Here is a 17694-nt window from a genome sequence, read left to right as displayed (position 1 = left end):
CCTAATGCGTTTTTTGTCCTGATTCTGTCTGCCCATAGAGCGAATCTTAATTGGGTATGCCATTCTCTCGGACTTCTCTCTAGCAATTTCTTGATAACGCTGAGTAAATTCTTGTTGGTAGACTCAGCTAACCCATTACCCTGAGGATAATAATTTGATGAGAACTTGAGGGTTATTCCATATTCAAAAGCCCAATTTGAGAATCTTAATGATGTGAATGCCGAGCCATTGTCGTAAACCAACGCATAGGGACAACCAAACCTTGTGATTATGTTTTCCTCCAGAAATTTGATTACAACTTCAGTAGAGCAAACTTTAAGTGCTAGTGCCTCTGACCATCTGGTACAATAATCTGTAGCTGTAATGATGTACTTGTGTTGTGCTGAGGATGCGGGGTTGATGACACCAATAAAATCCATTCCCCATTTAGCAAATGGTCTAGCTTCAATCACTGGATTCAATGGTATGGCAGGATTTCTTTCTCTAAAAGTTGTGACTTGGCATGTATGGCAAGTCTTGATGTGATTGAATGTATCGTTGAAAAGCGTAGGCCAGTAATATCCTGCCCTTAGGATCTGGTGAGCTGTAGCGAGGTTGGCTCCATGACCGGTTCCAAACTTGGAATGGAAATGTTCAATTATCTGTTTTGCCTCATCTTTGCCAACACACCTCAAATATACTCCATGATTTTTGCGATATAGGACAGATCCTTGAAGCATGTAGTGTTGACATTTTAATCTTAATGCTCTCTTCTGCGTGGGTGTCATGTGAGCGGGACATCTGTGATTAAGTATGTCACAATATCTTTGTACTATTCGTCAGGTGTGACGTCCTCTAGTTCATAAACTTGCTGGACTAATCCTGGTCCGTCAATTGCCAATGTCTGCGCCAAAGCTTGTCCTCGAACAAGTTTCATGGGCTGGATCTCAATATCAAATTCTTGGATAATGGTGACCCACTTACCTCTTCTTTCTCCTAATTCATTTGGCATGAGAAGAGTCTTGACTGCTGCATCAGGCACTATTGCATAAATCTTGGCCCTTAGAAGGTAATGTCTGAATTTCTTAACGGCCTTAACTAGGGCGTATGCTTGCTTTTCAACATTGGGATATCTGAGTTCTGCATCTTTCAATGGGGTACTCATAAATGCAATTGGATTTTCATCCCTCTCTTCACTTCTCTGGGTGAGAATGGCGGCACAAGTGTAGTCAGAAGCGAAGGAATATAGATAGAAAGGCTTGAGATAATCTGGACTGATTAATACTGGTGCTTCTGAAATTGCGGTTTTTATTTCTTCAAATGCCCTTTTGGCTTGTGGAGTCCATTCAACCTTTGCGTCCTTCTTCAACATTTCATTCAAGGGTCTGACAATCTCGGCAAATCCGGTAATGAACTTTCGGACAAAGTTGATCTTGCCAAAAAATGACTTGAGTTCCTTCTTGCTTGCTGGCAAATTGATAGTGGATATGGCTTTCACTCTTTCAGGATCGATGGATATTCCTTTTTCTGAAATGACATGTCCTAGAAGCTTTCCTTCTGTTACTCCAAATATACATTTCTTTGGATTGAGGGAGACACCGTATCTTCTGCACCTTTGGAAGACTCTTCTTAAGTCGTCCACATGATCTTCTCTTTGCCTGGAGAAAACTGTGATGTCATCCATATATATAACAATACATTTACCAATTAAATCTCTGAAAGCGATATCCATAGCTCTCTGAAATGTGGCCCCGACATTTATAAGTCCAAAAGGCATTCTCTTGTAAGCAAATGTTCCCCATTTGGTGGTGAAAGCAGTCTTTAGTCAATCTTCAGGTTCGACTAGAACTTGATTGTATCCTGAATATCCATCTAGAAAGGACATCATCTGCGATCCATTGACAATCTGCAACACTTCATCTAATGATGGTAGCGGATAATTATCTTTCTCTGATGCTCAGTTGAGATTTCTGAAATCAACACACAATCTGATTTCTCCATTTTTCTTTCAAACAGGTACCAGGTTGGCGACCCACGTCAAGTGTCTTACTGGGAAGATGATCTTAGCTGAGAGCAGCTTCTTCACTTCTTGATATATTAGTGGTTCCAATAAAGGATTAACTGGTCTTTGTCTCTGCCTGAATGGCTTGCTTCCTGGTTTCAACGGGATTGTGTGAGTAATAATTGCAGTGTCATAGGTCTTCAGATCTTCATAACTCCATGCAATAACATCTGGGAAGTCTCTCATGTTTTTCAGGATTCCATCTCTTTCAGTTGTTGTGCAAGACTTTCCAATGAGCACATTCTTAGTTTGTATATCATCACCTAGATTGATCGTGTCGCACATATTCCCTTCCGTGCTGTGATTTTTCTTTTCTTTCAACTTGTCAGGATCAAAAATCCTCTCCAATTCTACCATTCCTTTTGGAATAGTGTTCGTCTTTAAATTTAGGACACCTTCAGCATCGAATTCTGCTTCTCCCACTTCTTCTTCATCAATGATCTGTGTTAAGAAGACGTCTGTGTTGGTTAAGAAATATAGGATGTGCTTGTCGTCTTCGAAAACTTGGAAATTGGTGATGTTGTCTGGGACTGAAGGAACTGATATTAACTCGACTGTGAACTTCTTCAATCCTTCCATTGCTAATGGTATCAAAGAACTAGCGGCCTGTGCAAGTGAATTGGCCACTTGATTCTGATGTCTATAAATAGAATTGATATTGAAAGCTTCAAAACTCTCAATGAGATCCCAGACTCGATTTCTATATCTGGTCAATCTTTTGTCATGGCAAACATACTGCTTCCTGATTTGCCTTATGGCTATTTCTGAGTCTCCATATACTTGTAGTATTTTCGCCCCCTTTTTGATGGCTAATAATAATCCATGAATCAAAGATTCATATTCAGCTACGTTGTTGGTGCAAGGGAATTGCAATCTGTGAGCGGCACGGTAGGTTTCTCCTATTGGACTAATCAATTCGTAGCCGGCTCCAGATCCTTGTTTAGATTTAGATCCGTCAAACCTTAATGTCCATATTTGATTTTCTTGATTTTCTATTTTTGGACTTTCTTGACTTTCAGTTGATGTATCGGATAAGGCTTCGTCTTCCACAGAACTTTCATCTTCTGAATCTTGAATCTCTTCCATGATCAGTGTCTGTGGGGCTCGCTTGTATACTTGCTCCAATGCAGTCTGACATAAAGCACAAGATAGTTCTGAATGGACGGCATTGTGAATTCTACACCAATTCGGAAGAAGCAAATCTCGGACGGACGCTAAGTTGCCAAGTTGCACACTTTGCTGGATATTTCTATGTACGAACCTCCTGAAATTTTCAAACATGCCTTCATCTTCTTGGTCAGATCCTTGATCGCTTTCAATGACCATCTCTGTAGACTCTATCACCTCTTGCTGGCTATCTTCATCTTGTACGTTTTGTATCATCAGGACTTCTTCCACCTTAGGCTTATATGTCCCTAGGTCGGATTCTAAAAACAGGACTTCATTGTCTTCCCCATATTCAGTTATCATCAGTCTCAACCTTGGAGTGCTATCGATCTTGATCTGATTCGGGACTCCTCTCCATGGTAGCCACATGTGTGCGAAATCAGTTGATACATATCCATTCAATTTTCGTGACCAATCTCGACTTAGGAGCATCCCATATGAATCTGGAATATCCACCACTGAAATATCTATGAAATTTTGGACTCTTGGGTCTGCGGCCAATTGTATATGAATGTTGTTTAACTCACCCATGACTAGAACTTCTGTCTTATCTAGCTGAGTGACCTTTCTCTTGGTAGGAGCGGGAGTTATTCCTAGTTTTTGACAAACAACGAGGGGCATCACGTTACTGGAAGCACCTGAATCATAAAGGCAATTGTGTAGTAATTTTCCAAATATTCTAACTGATAACAAGAACGGTGCCAGTTCATCTTTTCCTTGGGAAGGGACTGAGGTCTCCTCACTTGGTTCTTGATGTTTAACTTCATTAATCTTTGAATGATCGTCCTTTATCAGACTCTCCTCTTTTGAGTGATTGGCTTTGTTTGTGGATTTTCCTTTCTTGATCACATCTTCCTTAATTGCGACTTCCTTTTCTGGAAGAGTCTGGCTAGTGGCGAGGCCCTCTTTGACGGTAGGCTGAGTTTTCTTAGTCTCGCCCCTTTTGAGTAATACCTTTCCTTCCAATATATCTTCCTTTTTGGCTGGGAAGGTTATGGTCTGGACCATGCATTCATTCTGTTCGGATTGTTCTTGGGGATCGGCTTCCTCTTGGGTTACATTGATAGTAGCTTGAACATTTGACCTAGATTCACTCAAACTATTGATCACTGCTTCTTTGATTTCTGACACTTTCAGCAACTCATAGAGTGGTAGACTTACTTTGACTTTCTTAAGTTCCTCCAACACCAATGCGGCCAATCTTTTCATTTCATTGCCCATGGGAGGTACAATATTCCTTTGTCTGTATTCTTGTGTGTTCTGTGGGTACTCTGGAATGTTGCTGGCTTGGGGATCCGGCGGAGTAGAGAAATTGTTTGGAGGGATCGATGTAGTTAGAGGTTCTTGATTTCTTTGATTTCTGTGATAGACCCTTTGGTTCACACCTCCTGAAGATTGGTGAAATACCTCCTTTATGCCTTCTACTAAAACACTGTTGTTTAATGGTGGAAAATAATACTCTGAATCTTCTATAGGTCCATTTGCAGATGTAGGTGGGAACTGGGATCCTGGGGGTACCATCGATCCATTAGCTGACTCTGGTGGAAATCTCCCATTTTGTGCTTGACTAACTTCTTCTGGCGAATACTTGCAGGTTTCAACAATCATGGCTTGACCGTACTGTGTAGTTGGGACCATTTCGTATCCTGTCGTGGGCGGATTTTCAGGTGGATCAGTGGTGCGCATCTCTTGTGGGAAAATGTCAGCCGCAATCTTGAATTCAGGACACTGCAACTCAGAATGTTGGTTTGTGTTGTGGAGTCTGCACCAACTGGACAAGGCTGCCTCTGCTAGAAACACTTTGCTTGTAGAAGGATTTTCTTGATTCTGCGAATTTGGTGGATTGTCTAGAGGCGTCACCACATTTCCGTTGTTGGGAGCCGTATTCCATGGTCTCCTCTGGAAGCCTTGGTTGTTATTTCCTTGATAGTTATTTCTAAAGCCTTGATTGTTGTTTCCTTGGAAATTTTGGTTGTTTGTATGTTGACCATGGTTGATCCTTTGCATGCTTTGAAGTTGATTATTCTGGTTCCTCAGGTGAGTCACCTTAGTTGATAACCTCTTAACTTGTTCAATTAATTCTTTCATTTCATCCTTTTCTTCTTGTGTCCTTGATGAACTTGTGGCATTTTGCAGGTACACAGGTTGTGCGGGTGGAGCTTGAGAAATTGGAGCTCCAGGGTGAAGGACCAACTGATTTGCCGGCTGTATGCTCGGGTATGTTGCTTGTGGAATTGGATTCATGACTGGAGTTTGATTGGCCAACGCCGTACCAACTGCCTGCATCTGGTTCGGTGCTGCGACAGGTCCCATGTGTAGTAGTGGTCCAGTGATATTCTGTCCCATGTGCTTACTAACTTCAATAGCTTTTGCGTACGCTGCATTTAGATCATTCGGGGTCGGATGCGTCCTTACAAACATAGCAGTGAGATGATCTAAAGCTCCATAGTAAATTTCCCTTGGATCTGCAATGAGATAAGGAGGACGTAGCATTGTGTATGCGCGGTGAAACCTGTTGTTGAAGGAAGTGATAGGTTCATGTTCTCTCCTTCGGACTTCAACAAATTGTCTATATAACTCAGCTGGTGTAGTTGGGATACCAAACTTAGCAATGAATGAATCTTTCATCGCGTCCCAAGTCCTGATGGACCCTGTAGGCAAGTGAATGAACCAAAAGTATGCCTCTTCTCCCAATGAGTAGGGAAAAAGCCTACATGCCACATCTCCATATTCAATTTGTCTGTTACGAAGAAGGTCTTTGAACATCTTGATATGATCTTCTGCTGTACGGTGGAAATCACTGACATTGAACTTGGAACAAAAATGCTCTGGATTCTTCGGCATATCATGATAAACTGCAAATTCCAACGGTGATGGATTGTTGACTAGCCAAGTCGCACCATTAAGTATATGAGGAGGAGGAGGAGGAGGCAGAGCACGTTGAGCCATTGTACTCTTCGAAGCTTGAGAGTTTGAAACTGGACTTGATGAACTAGCTTGGCCCTTCGTTTGAGAAATTGCCTGGATACTGGATTGGATCGCCGCTTGCACTTGTTCTTGAAGAACTTGTGATGACTTAGGAGATTCTTCCAATCTTAGTTCGAATTCTTTGGGAGTGTCTTCTCTTTTGACTCGCTTTGCTTTAGAAGTAAACTGAAGTTCACTTAGATTCTTGATGCCTGGTGTCGACCTCAATAACCTTTGATGTTTCTCGGGCGAGAAAGAACCAATGCGATCCAGCGTGAAGTCTTGCGAGGATTATTGTGGGTTCCTTTGATTGCGAAATTCTCTAGCTATGACCCTTTGATGTTCTTCGGCTCTATCTTCTTCTTGTTCCAAGATGATTCTGACTCTGTTATACTCAACTTGGCTTCTCCTTGCGTTCCATGCTACTTGATTCAATCCTGAAACAATATCTTCTTGAGTGTTACCTATCTGCAAATTTGGTTGTACTACTTGATTCAATCCTTCATGTGGCAACACCATCGTACTTCATGATCATGTTTGCAATGTATTTCTCTTCAAAATTTGAGCTTTCGGAAATTCGGAAAACTGCCCTCCTTCTAGCGCCAATTCTGTTGACGTGTATTTTGTACACCATCATACACAGAATAAAATACCTAAAGGCATCTTATCCTCTCTTGAAAAAAGTCTCTAACTGCTGAAGATTCGCATGAAGGATCAGTTAGGATGACTCCAATGTTCTGGTTAGTAGGGTCTCTACGCGTAGACAAGCACCAGTGGTATGATGTGATTTGTTGTATCCTCAAGGGGTCTTACACTCCGAAAGTCTCGAAATTTTACTAAACTAGAAGCTTTTCAAAAAAAAACAAAAGGATAGGGTTTTGAAAGAAGTTTAATCTAATCTAACCCTAAGAATGACTTCATGTGGACAAGACTTGGCAAGATTCAACCAACTTCAATTTCGCCATAAACTAACAACTCAATTGAAATTGATGCGATCTTCTAAGGTAACAAAATGATTTTCAACGCATCAAAGATCAAAGACACTACCACCAAGGTACATATCCAAGATACAATAATGTTTGAAGGTTAAATGATTCAAATATCTCCAGTTGACCACGCAAGGCGTTCCTACAATTAGCAAGAAGCTAGTGGTTTGGATTACGAATCCTACCAAAGATCAAGTCTCACACTATGTCCTTCAAATTAACACACTACTTTGATTGAGCATGAGTCAAGTAAATTGAACAACCATGAAGATAACCAAGAAAGTTGCAACAAAACACCATAACTTCAATATTTCATTGATTTCAAAGCCATCATGTACAACAATTGCTTGAATTCCTTTCCTCAAACTCAATCTTGCTACAAAAAAACAAATTGCTTCTAAACTCTAATCTCTCTAATCTCTTCACTATCTCTATTCTCTATTACATCCATTACAAATGAAATGAAAAATGAGGGTATAAATAGCATCCTCAATTACAATGAAAGGTCCAGATTGAAAGTAGATCAACGGTCAAGATCATGACACCTAAACCCTAATTAGGGTTTGTTACAAATGGCCTCCTTTTTACTGAACAATATTAAATGCATAGCCAAATATTAAATTTGGCACAAAAACCTAGGAGACATAAACCAATGACAAATAAGATGCCATGTCATCTATAACAACCTATCATCTAGAATCTTATTCCCTTTCCAATTCTCTTTTTTAGCATATGCAATGAATCTTGATACGATTCCTTCGATCTCTGCAATTGGAATCTCGGGAAGATTCTTCATACTTTCCTCTAAGTGAATGACCTGATTGAATGCATCTAGAAGAGCTGCGTCCCATGTAGATTCAAGTTCCTTTGTTCTTTCAATCAGGAGCATGGTGGCAAACATCTGATCATATTGCTCGTCTGTAACATTAGCGTCCTTACAAAAGATGACTTTGATTCTATCCTCTAATTCCTGCATATCCACATCTGTCTCGACCTCGATCCTTCTGGACTGTGGATCATAATGATGAGCACACTCGATCATCAACTCATGGCACTGAACAGCTGGAGGAAAGCCGGCCGCCTTAATGATGCCACTCTCGATTATTCTCCGGGCGACAGGTGATGGCTTGCCAATGTAAGGGACCTCTCGAAACTTCTTTGTGCTGAAGTTACCCAAGTCGGTATCTCCAATGTTGCTCCACTTCGACACGATCTTGGTCTCCACTTCTTCGGTCTTTTGATCTTCCTTCATGAGAGCTGGACGACTGGTGGATGCTCCCGGCTTCGGGGTCGCCATACCTACACAACATTTCATAATGAGAAACTAGATCTTGCAATATATAACATAGATTAGAGAGTAAATTTTAGGAAACCACATGATAAGTCTTAGAGTTATCATTTCCTAAAAAACGATCGAGCTAGTTGGAATTCAAAATTTCAAAATTCAAAATTTAAGCTATGACGATCAAAAACTAAAACAATAAAACCAATATCGCCATACCTTAGAAGAGAGCTAACTCTAGAATGCAAAATGAATAAAATCGCCTAGGCAAAATTGATATTAGATGGCTTTTTCCACGTGGTCTCCTCTTCAAGTTATCAACTTCGCCACCTTTCAAGTCCTTGACGTGATCTTCCAATATCCTTGGCAAGTTCGCACAATATGAAACTTTAGATTCGCACCACCTTGCTTGAAATGAAAGCTCGCACCTCTAACACACAATTCGCACTTCTCTCCTTGTCTTCCTCAAATCGCATGTGAAATGATAAAACGATAATGTGAAAATAACGATTCTCACCTCTCCTTTATAAGCGCTCACACCTCAATTACCACTAGGCCGACCTTGGTAAAATTAGGCAATTAAAAATGATTTTTTAAATAAATAACAACGGCCGACTTTGTAAAACAAATCAATACCAAGCGCTCCATTCGATTTTTTTTATTAATTAATAATTAATTATTAAATGCCTTTATTTATAAATTAATAAATTCGATTTTTACAAGGCAAAAATAATTAATAATATTTAGCGCAAATTTTAAATACCATTTAATTGAATTTTCAAAACCTATCGAATTTTCTAGCATTTAAATAAATTCAAAAATGTGTTTGAGCGCCAAAATTTGAAGATGAAAAATACAACCCTCATCGCCCTGGTCCCTGACTGAGGGACAGGAGCGATTTATCAACTTGGTCTTAATTCTTGCAATTTGACATTCAAAGTCTCCATTCTTACGTTGAAATTGCCATTTTCGCTAGGAATTTCAAACTTGAGTGTCTTGCCTGTGTGAACGAGTGTCCTTTTGATGTGATATCGCCCTGGTCCCTTGGAGAGGGACAGGAGCGATCCCTATTCTTTTACTTGAAATTCTCCGTTTTTGGTATCAACTCCTCGTTCATTACCTTTCGAACAACGTTTTAAACCCTTTGCAACTTTGTTTGTCATGATCTTTGAAGGATAACAAGTGTTTTAGCAAATATCGCCCTGGTCCCTTGGAGAGGGACAGGAGCGATCCTGGTGTTTTCTCCTTGACCTCGCTTCTTTAATCATCAATCTTCCTTATATGGCAAGCAATGACATTGTTTCTTCATTCCACGCTTGTTTCACTTGTTTTATCAAGGCATTTAGACGTTTGGAGGATCATCGCCCTGGTCCCTTGGAGAGGGACAGGAGCGATCCTTGTGTCCTGGCTCAAATTTGCAAACTTCTAATCTTTGCTTCTTGTCCATCGCCTTCCAAATGGTGTCCTTGATCTTGTGCGACCCTACCTTGTCTTGATTTTGAGGAAAAAAGAATGTTTTAATAAAAATCGCTTTGGTCCTTGTCCAAAGGACAGGAGCGATATAGCTTCCTTATTCAAATTGGCATTCATTTGACGTTTGAAACCTTTGTATATCATCTTCTAAAGACACCTTAGACCCTTTATCATCTCGCATAACCTTGACTTAACGTGATTTTGGAAGGATTTGGCCAATATGATAAATATCGCTCTGGTCCCTACCTAAGGGACAGGAGGGAACTTAGGTATTTTGAGCTCATGTTTGCTTTCTTCAACTTGCCATCGCCTTCATCGTATAAAATGAAGTCCCTTTGATCCCCTTGGATACTTGATGCTTGATAATCCTTCAAAATTTAGAGCCTCATGAGGATTTCGCTCTGGTCCCTTCCTGAGGGACAGGAGCGATCTTAGGTATTTAAGTGCAAATCCTTCATTTTGGCAGTCCTTGTAACTTTGTGCTTCATCAAGATGCCTTAAAACGTCCTCACCACCCTTCTCATTGACTTGGAGAGGTTTGAACCTGGCGAAACGGCAACATAATCATCATATCACCCTGGTCCCTGGCTGAGGGACAGGAGCGATCTTGTTCTTGTAGGCTTCATCTCACTTTGCTAACTTCAAAAATTATCTTCAACGGTCCTGTTGTGTACCTTTTCACTCATCCATGCCTTGGAATTCATTGTAACTTGGCAAGAAATTTGTCTAAGGTAAAAATCGCTCTGGTCCCTGACTGAGGGACAGGAGCGAACTTGGGCATTTCGGTCCCTTGTTGATGTTTTGTAATCTTCAATTTATCTTCAACGGGTTCAATTCACCTCCTTTCTTGCCTCCAAACCTAAAACTTGCTTGATCTTTGCCCAGTACATGCCCTATGAAGAATTTCGCTCTGGTCCCTGGGAGAGGGACGGGAGCTACAATAGACTTCGCCCTGGTCCCTGGCTGAGGGATAGGAGCGATTTTGGCATTCTGGACCATTTTTCTTCACGACGGCACTTCAAATTATATTCATTTGATAAAACACATCTCCTTGGACCTCTTCAAATCGTCAAGTCATTAAAATCCTGCAAGGACAAGGCAATATTTGATTTTGAGCTCCGGTCCTTCACTGAGGGACAGGAGCGATTTTGACTCCTGGGGCATTTCCGTGTTCGTAAAATTCTTCAATTTATATTCAACGGAAAGATCATGCCTTTCTTTATCACTTCCAATTCGAAATTCATCTTGGCCCTGCAGGGATAGTTAGATTTTTGAAAATGAGCTCCGGTCCTTCACTGAGGGACAGGAGCGATTTTACTCCTACAGGCCAAAATATCATGTTTTCGGGAGTTTAATCACTTCACAAGGCAAAAACAAATCATTCCCCATGCCCAGGATCAAAAATTAAAAAAACTCAAAATTTGATCAAAAAAATACTCAATTGGATAAAATTCCCATTTTTATCATCAACACTTAGACAAAATTCCAATTGAAAATAGACCATTCTAGCGAATTTATTTCATTCAAAATTGCATTCTACAAAAGGAGGCTCAAAAAGCTCTCAAAACTGACTGGATTCTGGCCTGAAAAGACAGTAACGGAAACCCTAAGGCTTGACCCTAAATCCAGACAACTGACAAACTAACAAAACCCTAAAAAAAAACGAAGCAAAAGGCGAGCGAAAAACAATCAAAAAGAGGGGGTCCGCATTTTAAATGGGGCGATGTGTGAAATGGTCACAACAGGCTGACAAACACTAGAGAAAACTAGTATCATCTTTATAAGTTTTAACATCATATGATGCTTTGTAACACATCCTAATCACTTGGATGCAGAGAGAATATGACTATTAGTCATGCCCCTTCCATTTGCAATGAGTTGAGGCATAATTATAATATATGCTGCTTCAAAATGTAACAAAATGTATCATATGTAAGAGAGTAGAAATATAAGGCAGAATGTAATAAGTAGTTATATTGTACTAAGAAAAAGGGTAAGTAGAAAATGCTAATGTTTAAGTGTTTATTTGTAAAATCTAGTAACCTGTCTTTCTTTTAGTGCATGCTATCTTAGCAATAACTATGAACCTTGCATTAGCTTTAATTGGCTTAAAGATCCTGTATGTTGGTGTAAAAACATTTGGATTTTACCAACACTTTTTTCAAGGCAATGTCTTCCTCAATTGGAAGCATTAGCTCTAACAACTAGCACACTTCTTGAGGTGAAACTTTGAATTTTAAGACTCTTCACAAGGTGGTGGTTCTAATAGCTAGCATTGTTTCATGTTTGCATATAATCACTTGGATGTTTCTTTTCTCATTCCTCACCAAACTAATATGTTGTTAGAATCTTGGCTTTACCTACTTCAAAGTTAGTGATTTGTGGAGCAACAAATTGTAGGGAAAATAGTTCTATAGCTTGTCCACTTGAAATGGTTCCACCACTTTGGATGGCTTCCTTGTTCCATACAACTTCTTGCTTTTAGATTGCCCTTTAAACAAGAATTGCTTTGTGTTGGAAAAATTATTGCATCCACTCTTTCTTTGTGATTTCCATTTAGTTATCCATGCATCTCAATTCTCAACTTATTCCACAATGTGACATGATCTGTCTACCAAAACCCTACACCCCTATTCCTAAAGTTGTTTTCATGATATAGGGAGGGCAAAGAGCATCCCTTGGCCATCCCCTTATCGTCACGACTTTTGGGGATTTGACCTTGAAATAGTCACTTTGGAGTCCTCACATCTTGGTAACATCTATGATGTCCCTCAACCATCCCGGGACATTCAAAAATGTCACCAAATGCCTTTAGTTAAGAAAAGACAGTAAAAATAAAAATAAAAATAAAAAGGTACAAAAGGGTGTGGTAGCCCACAAGGTTCCACATGCCTTTTCTCAAACCTTATACCCTTCCTATAACTAACCCACTCACATTTTTAACTCGTAATAATGACAATCAATTTTCATTTTGCACTTAGAAATGTGAGGAGGATGGAAGGATATCCTATTGTGAACAATTGTTAGATATTTTTCATTTTATAGCTTGGGGTCTTCTGTTGTAATGAAAAACAATGATTATTTTTTTCATTTTTTTACTTTTTTGTTGTTATACTTGAATTAATGAGCATTGAAATCTAAAACATGTTGCCTCATGTGAATGTCTAATCTTGAATCTTACTTTCGAAACCTCACCCTATAATTCTATGGGACAGAATTTCTATAGTTGGTCTGTCGTTGGTTGTGTTTTAGGCCAAACAAGTGTCAGTTGTATCACCTTCACTTAAACCTCACCCTACAATTCTATGGGACAGAATTTCTATTGTTGGTCTGTTGTTGGTTGTGTTTTAGGCCAAACAAGTGTCAGTTGTATCACCTTCACTTTAGCTCGATTCTAGCAACTATTAAGTGAATAATGACAATCAATTTTCATTTTGCACTTAGAAATGTGAGGAGGATGGAAGGATATCCTATTGTGAACAATTGTTAGATATTTTTCATTTTATAGCTTGGGGTCTTCTGTTGTAATGAAAAACAATGATTATTTTTTTCATTTTTTTACTTTTTTGTTGTTATACTTGAATTAATGAGCATTGAAATCTAAAACATGTTGCCTCATGTGAATGTCTAATCTTGAATCTTACTTTCGAAACCTCACCCTACAATTCTATGCGACAGAATTTCTATAGTTGGTCTGTCGTTGGTTGTGTTTTAGGCCAAACAAGTGTCAGTTGTATCACCTTCACTTTAGCTCGATTCTAGCAACTATTAAGTGTAAGCACATCCATAGAATTGTAGGGCACTCCAAGACATCTTGAACTTGGACATCTCAATCTTATTGAGACAGACGGAAGAACGAAAGTGAATCCTTGCGCTGATTGGCGGTAAAGAAGAGGCCACGGGAATCCATAAAATTTTAGGGCTTGACTGAAGTGCCCATAGAATTGTAGGGGCTCAGCTTGCTTGTTAGGGAGAGGGATGAGTGCACCCATTCCAGTATGCACGCATGTGAGTGAGCATTTTATTGATTCATTGCCAGCCTGCCTTCTTTGACCAGCTAAACTTGCAAAATTTCCCATATATACACACGTTTATGTGTGTGTATAGAAACTTTATACCACCATCCCCAAAAATTGGTCTCCCAAACTACTATACCTGATCTCTTTCTATTGGCTTTGTCTTGGAAATATTATGGAAAATAGGTATCACATTATTTATTTTGGCTTGCCTTTGATGTTCCTTTGCCAATAGCATCTGCTTTTAGTAGTACAAGCATGTTGGAGACCCCTTGCAAGCACAATTGGACATTGTAGCTTGTGTTCTCTTTGTTCTCCAACCAATCCATTTTTTCCCTTAACATTTGTTCTACTCTCAACCTTTGAATGTCCAAAACCATTGACTGCTTAACTTTTATCTATATGCAATTCTCTCATCAATTGAGGATTCAAAAAAATCACCACATTCCAAGAGAGCAACGAATTTGTCCACTTACTTTAAAGAGGCAAAGATTTAGTGTCATTTAATTTTTAGATGCACATTTTTTATGAGATATGCGGAAGGTTCTAGTGTCTCTTTAGGGATTTAAGGTATTCCTTGGAAAATTTCTTTTGGTATCAAGATAAAAGGTATATTTTCACTTTGAGTGAGTGGAAACAAATAAATGCTTTTATTAACATTAAAACTTACCTCCACTCCATCAAATTCTCTCAGTGGCTCCAAACATGCATTTGATAGTTCATTGCATATTAGACCAGACAAAAAAGGAGGTTTTTAGACAATAGCGATAAGAAGTATAAGGTATCAAAGCCTAGGAGATGTACAGTGCAATATATATGCCTTCATGGAAGTACTTCTATTACAGTTTCCTTTTACAATTAACACTTTTTTGGGGTTTTTTTTACAGATGGTTTGGGCACTCTCTCTTGACTTGTTGTACTAGACTTTGTCGTCAATTGTATTCTATTTGTAGATTTTTGTGGACATTAATAATAATTTCAAGTTGAATTTTCATCCAAAAAGAGACTTTTATATGATCAAAGGCTAAAGTTCCCTTAAATTGAGGGGTTTTTGCAAAGTCTTGCCTCTATATTTTATTCCATATGGGATAGGAACAATTTTGACAAAATTCCATTGTTGGTCACCATGGACATCCATGTTGATCTCTCTGAAATTCTTGTGGAGGAGAAGCCAAAATTAATCATACAGTTTAACTATTAAATTTAATACAGAAAATGAAAATACCAAGTAAAAATAGAAACAATTCACACTAAAATTAACTCAACGATTTATAGAGGCAGGGTATCAGTTATATTACTCAATATCAACAGTGCAATCTTGAATCAATATTGATTTTGCAGATATAACTTTGCAGATTTTAATTTTTAGATAACTTCAAAGGGAAGATAAACTCCACACCCAAGCAAGTGGAAGCTCTTTATTACATTGGGTAACTCCAATTTTAAAGATTTTCAATTGTTTCTTTTGGTGGGAAAAAGATTTGAGGTGCCTGAATGTGCAGATAGTGGACTTGCTTTGTGATAGGGCAAATATAGCAAAGATTTCTAAGGAATAAGGAAAAGAGCATTTATTATTGCTAGAGATGGCAGCAAAAAACAACGCCTATGTTGGGAGAAAGATTGAGAAGATGGAGGTGCGGACAAGAGGCAGAGAAAGTAAGGAAAAAGAGAAGAAGAAGATCTTGGCTTCCAAGAGGAGAAGGTTTAGAGCAGAGGAGGATGTTTTCATGATTCTTGTAGGTGATTTTTGAGTTTTTAAATTAGATTTGCTGGAGTTGATTTAGTATTGTAATTTGCTGCAGAAGTTGAATGAAATATTGTTATATAGTTTTTCTGTAGCGTCTTGTTCAGAAAAGAAAACTTTATTTTCAGATTCAAATAAATTTTTATTTCAGCAAATTATTTCAAGTGTGTTGAATGGTTAAAATGTTTGAATTCAATATTGAATTATCTATGAGTTTTAAGGGTTGAGATTGTGAGATTCTTGGTGAAAAATGCATTGGTGCTTAGAAGGAGGGAGATAAGAGTGTGTAATAGTGTGGAATCATGCATGGAATAATATGAACTAAATAATGTGAGAATAAGTAAGATGAAAAGGGGGAGAAAATTATGAAGAATAAATTATAAGACATCTATAAGCCATGAAAGTATATTAATATATGATGTTATGGGTGTGTATATATGGATGTATGTAATTTATTATAATTTGGTTTATACTTAATAAATATATAAGTTCTCACTTTTTATTGCATCACACCAAGGTTTACTACATATAATAGAAGATTAAACTTTAGACTTCGGTCAAGATTTTTCTGTCAACAATGGCATAGTTGGGGCTTTATCTAAACATATTGGGGTTGCAAATAATAACGATGTAGAGATGGAGGCATTGACCAAAGGGCAAGAATGCAAGAAGAGGAGAATAAGTTAAATCAACATAGGAGAATCAATGATCAACATAAATGCAATCCAAAAGAATGGTAAAGCTAATTGGAAACTTCAAGCATAGGTAGTGAATATGGGAGTGCTTGAATAAGATGGAGAATTTCTTAATTAAGCATGTCTACAAAGAGGCTAATAAAGTAGCATACATTCTTGTCAATGTTAAGGCTGTCAATTGTGCTAGGGAACTAGTGGAGTTTGGTCCCCTCACTTGGGAAGGTCTTGAACATATTTTAAAAGAGGATGTTGTCTTGAGTATTGAATCGATGTCCTAATTTCTTTCCATTTCTGATTTTTCATAATATAAGAATGAGGAGTTGGAGGAGTTATCTACGATCACAAGCTAGATCTGGTGGCAATACTTAATTGGTTGGGGAAGGTACAATAGGAATAGGTGGACAATGGAGAATAGGGGGTAATCAGCCTCAAGATATCATTCCTTGACCACTCAAATCTCAATGATGTAAAATTATTTACCTAAGACTGTGGATGAGAGAACAATTGCAAAACATGTCTAGGAGGAACAATTTTGGGGTCAAATACAACTATGTGAAAAAAAAGTAGGCTTAGGTGTAGAGAACCTTCAAGGAAGAAGCAAAGGAAATAAGGAAGGTGATCATCAAAAGTATTGGTGCTAGGAAGTGAGCAAACAAGCATGTTCACAATGAACAGGTGTATGAGATCTTTCTTAAAAATATGGTTTAGGGGATTGGGATAAAGATGCAAGGAAGAGTGGAAGCACGTAACCATGTTTTCCCTACAAAAAAGGAGACATTAACTCGACCATCCCCACAATGGAGAAGCTCCATTCAGAATAATAGTAGATATCTTTGGAGTGAACACAATAAAAAAGAATAAGATCTCAAAACATGCATTGTCGCTTATCTAAGAGAGATTGCAAAGGAAGAATTTGTGTAGTTTTTGTTACTATGCTAGCAAATATGGGGATCAATTTTCTCCCCCTTGGGTAGAAAGGATAATGGAATGTTCCAAGAGAATGATGTATCTGATGCAACTGTGTGGTCCCTAGTGTGGGAACCCAAATTGAGCTATGTAATTTTGTTTTTAGAATTAATAAAAAGGGAGTTGTTCCCAAGCTAGCTCTTACCAATTAAAAAAATTTGCTTCTCTTATTCTCTTACATTTTCACCAAATTTTCACTTTCTGACACCTATGGCAACTAAACCATTAAGAATTTGAAGATGATTTGAACTAATGATTTTTGAAATTATACACACACACACAGTTGTGATTTTTTTATATAAATTTTAATAACTTATTGTATAGTTAACAACATTTTTTAAATGTGATATTACTTCA

At 38.4% G+C, this 17694-nt stretch overlaps 1 long non-coding RNA gene across 1 annotated transcript; it reads left to right on the top strand.

Annotated features, from left to right (window-relative positions):
* Nucleotides 1-14955: 14955 nt before the first annotated feature.
* LOC131067677 (uncharacterized) lies at nucleotides 14956-15762 on the top strand. Its single transcript, XR_009111863.1, has 2 exons — nucleotides 14956-15362; nucleotides 15458-15762. It is a non-coding gene; the product is annotated as an uncharacterized LOC131067677 (long non-coding RNA).
* Nucleotides 15763-17694: the final 1932 nt, after the last annotated feature.

This window comes from Cryptomeria japonica, chromosome 8 (genome assembly GCF_030272615.1).
Source record: "Cryptomeria japonica chromosome 8, Sugi_1.0, whole genome shotgun sequence".
Taxonomy (NCBI): Eukaryota; Viridiplantae; Streptophyta; class Pinopsida; order Cupressales; family Cupressaceae; genus Cryptomeria; species Cryptomeria japonica.
The sequence above is the reverse complement of the archived record's forward strand: the minus strand, read 5'-3'. Positions and strand labels throughout refer to the sequence as shown.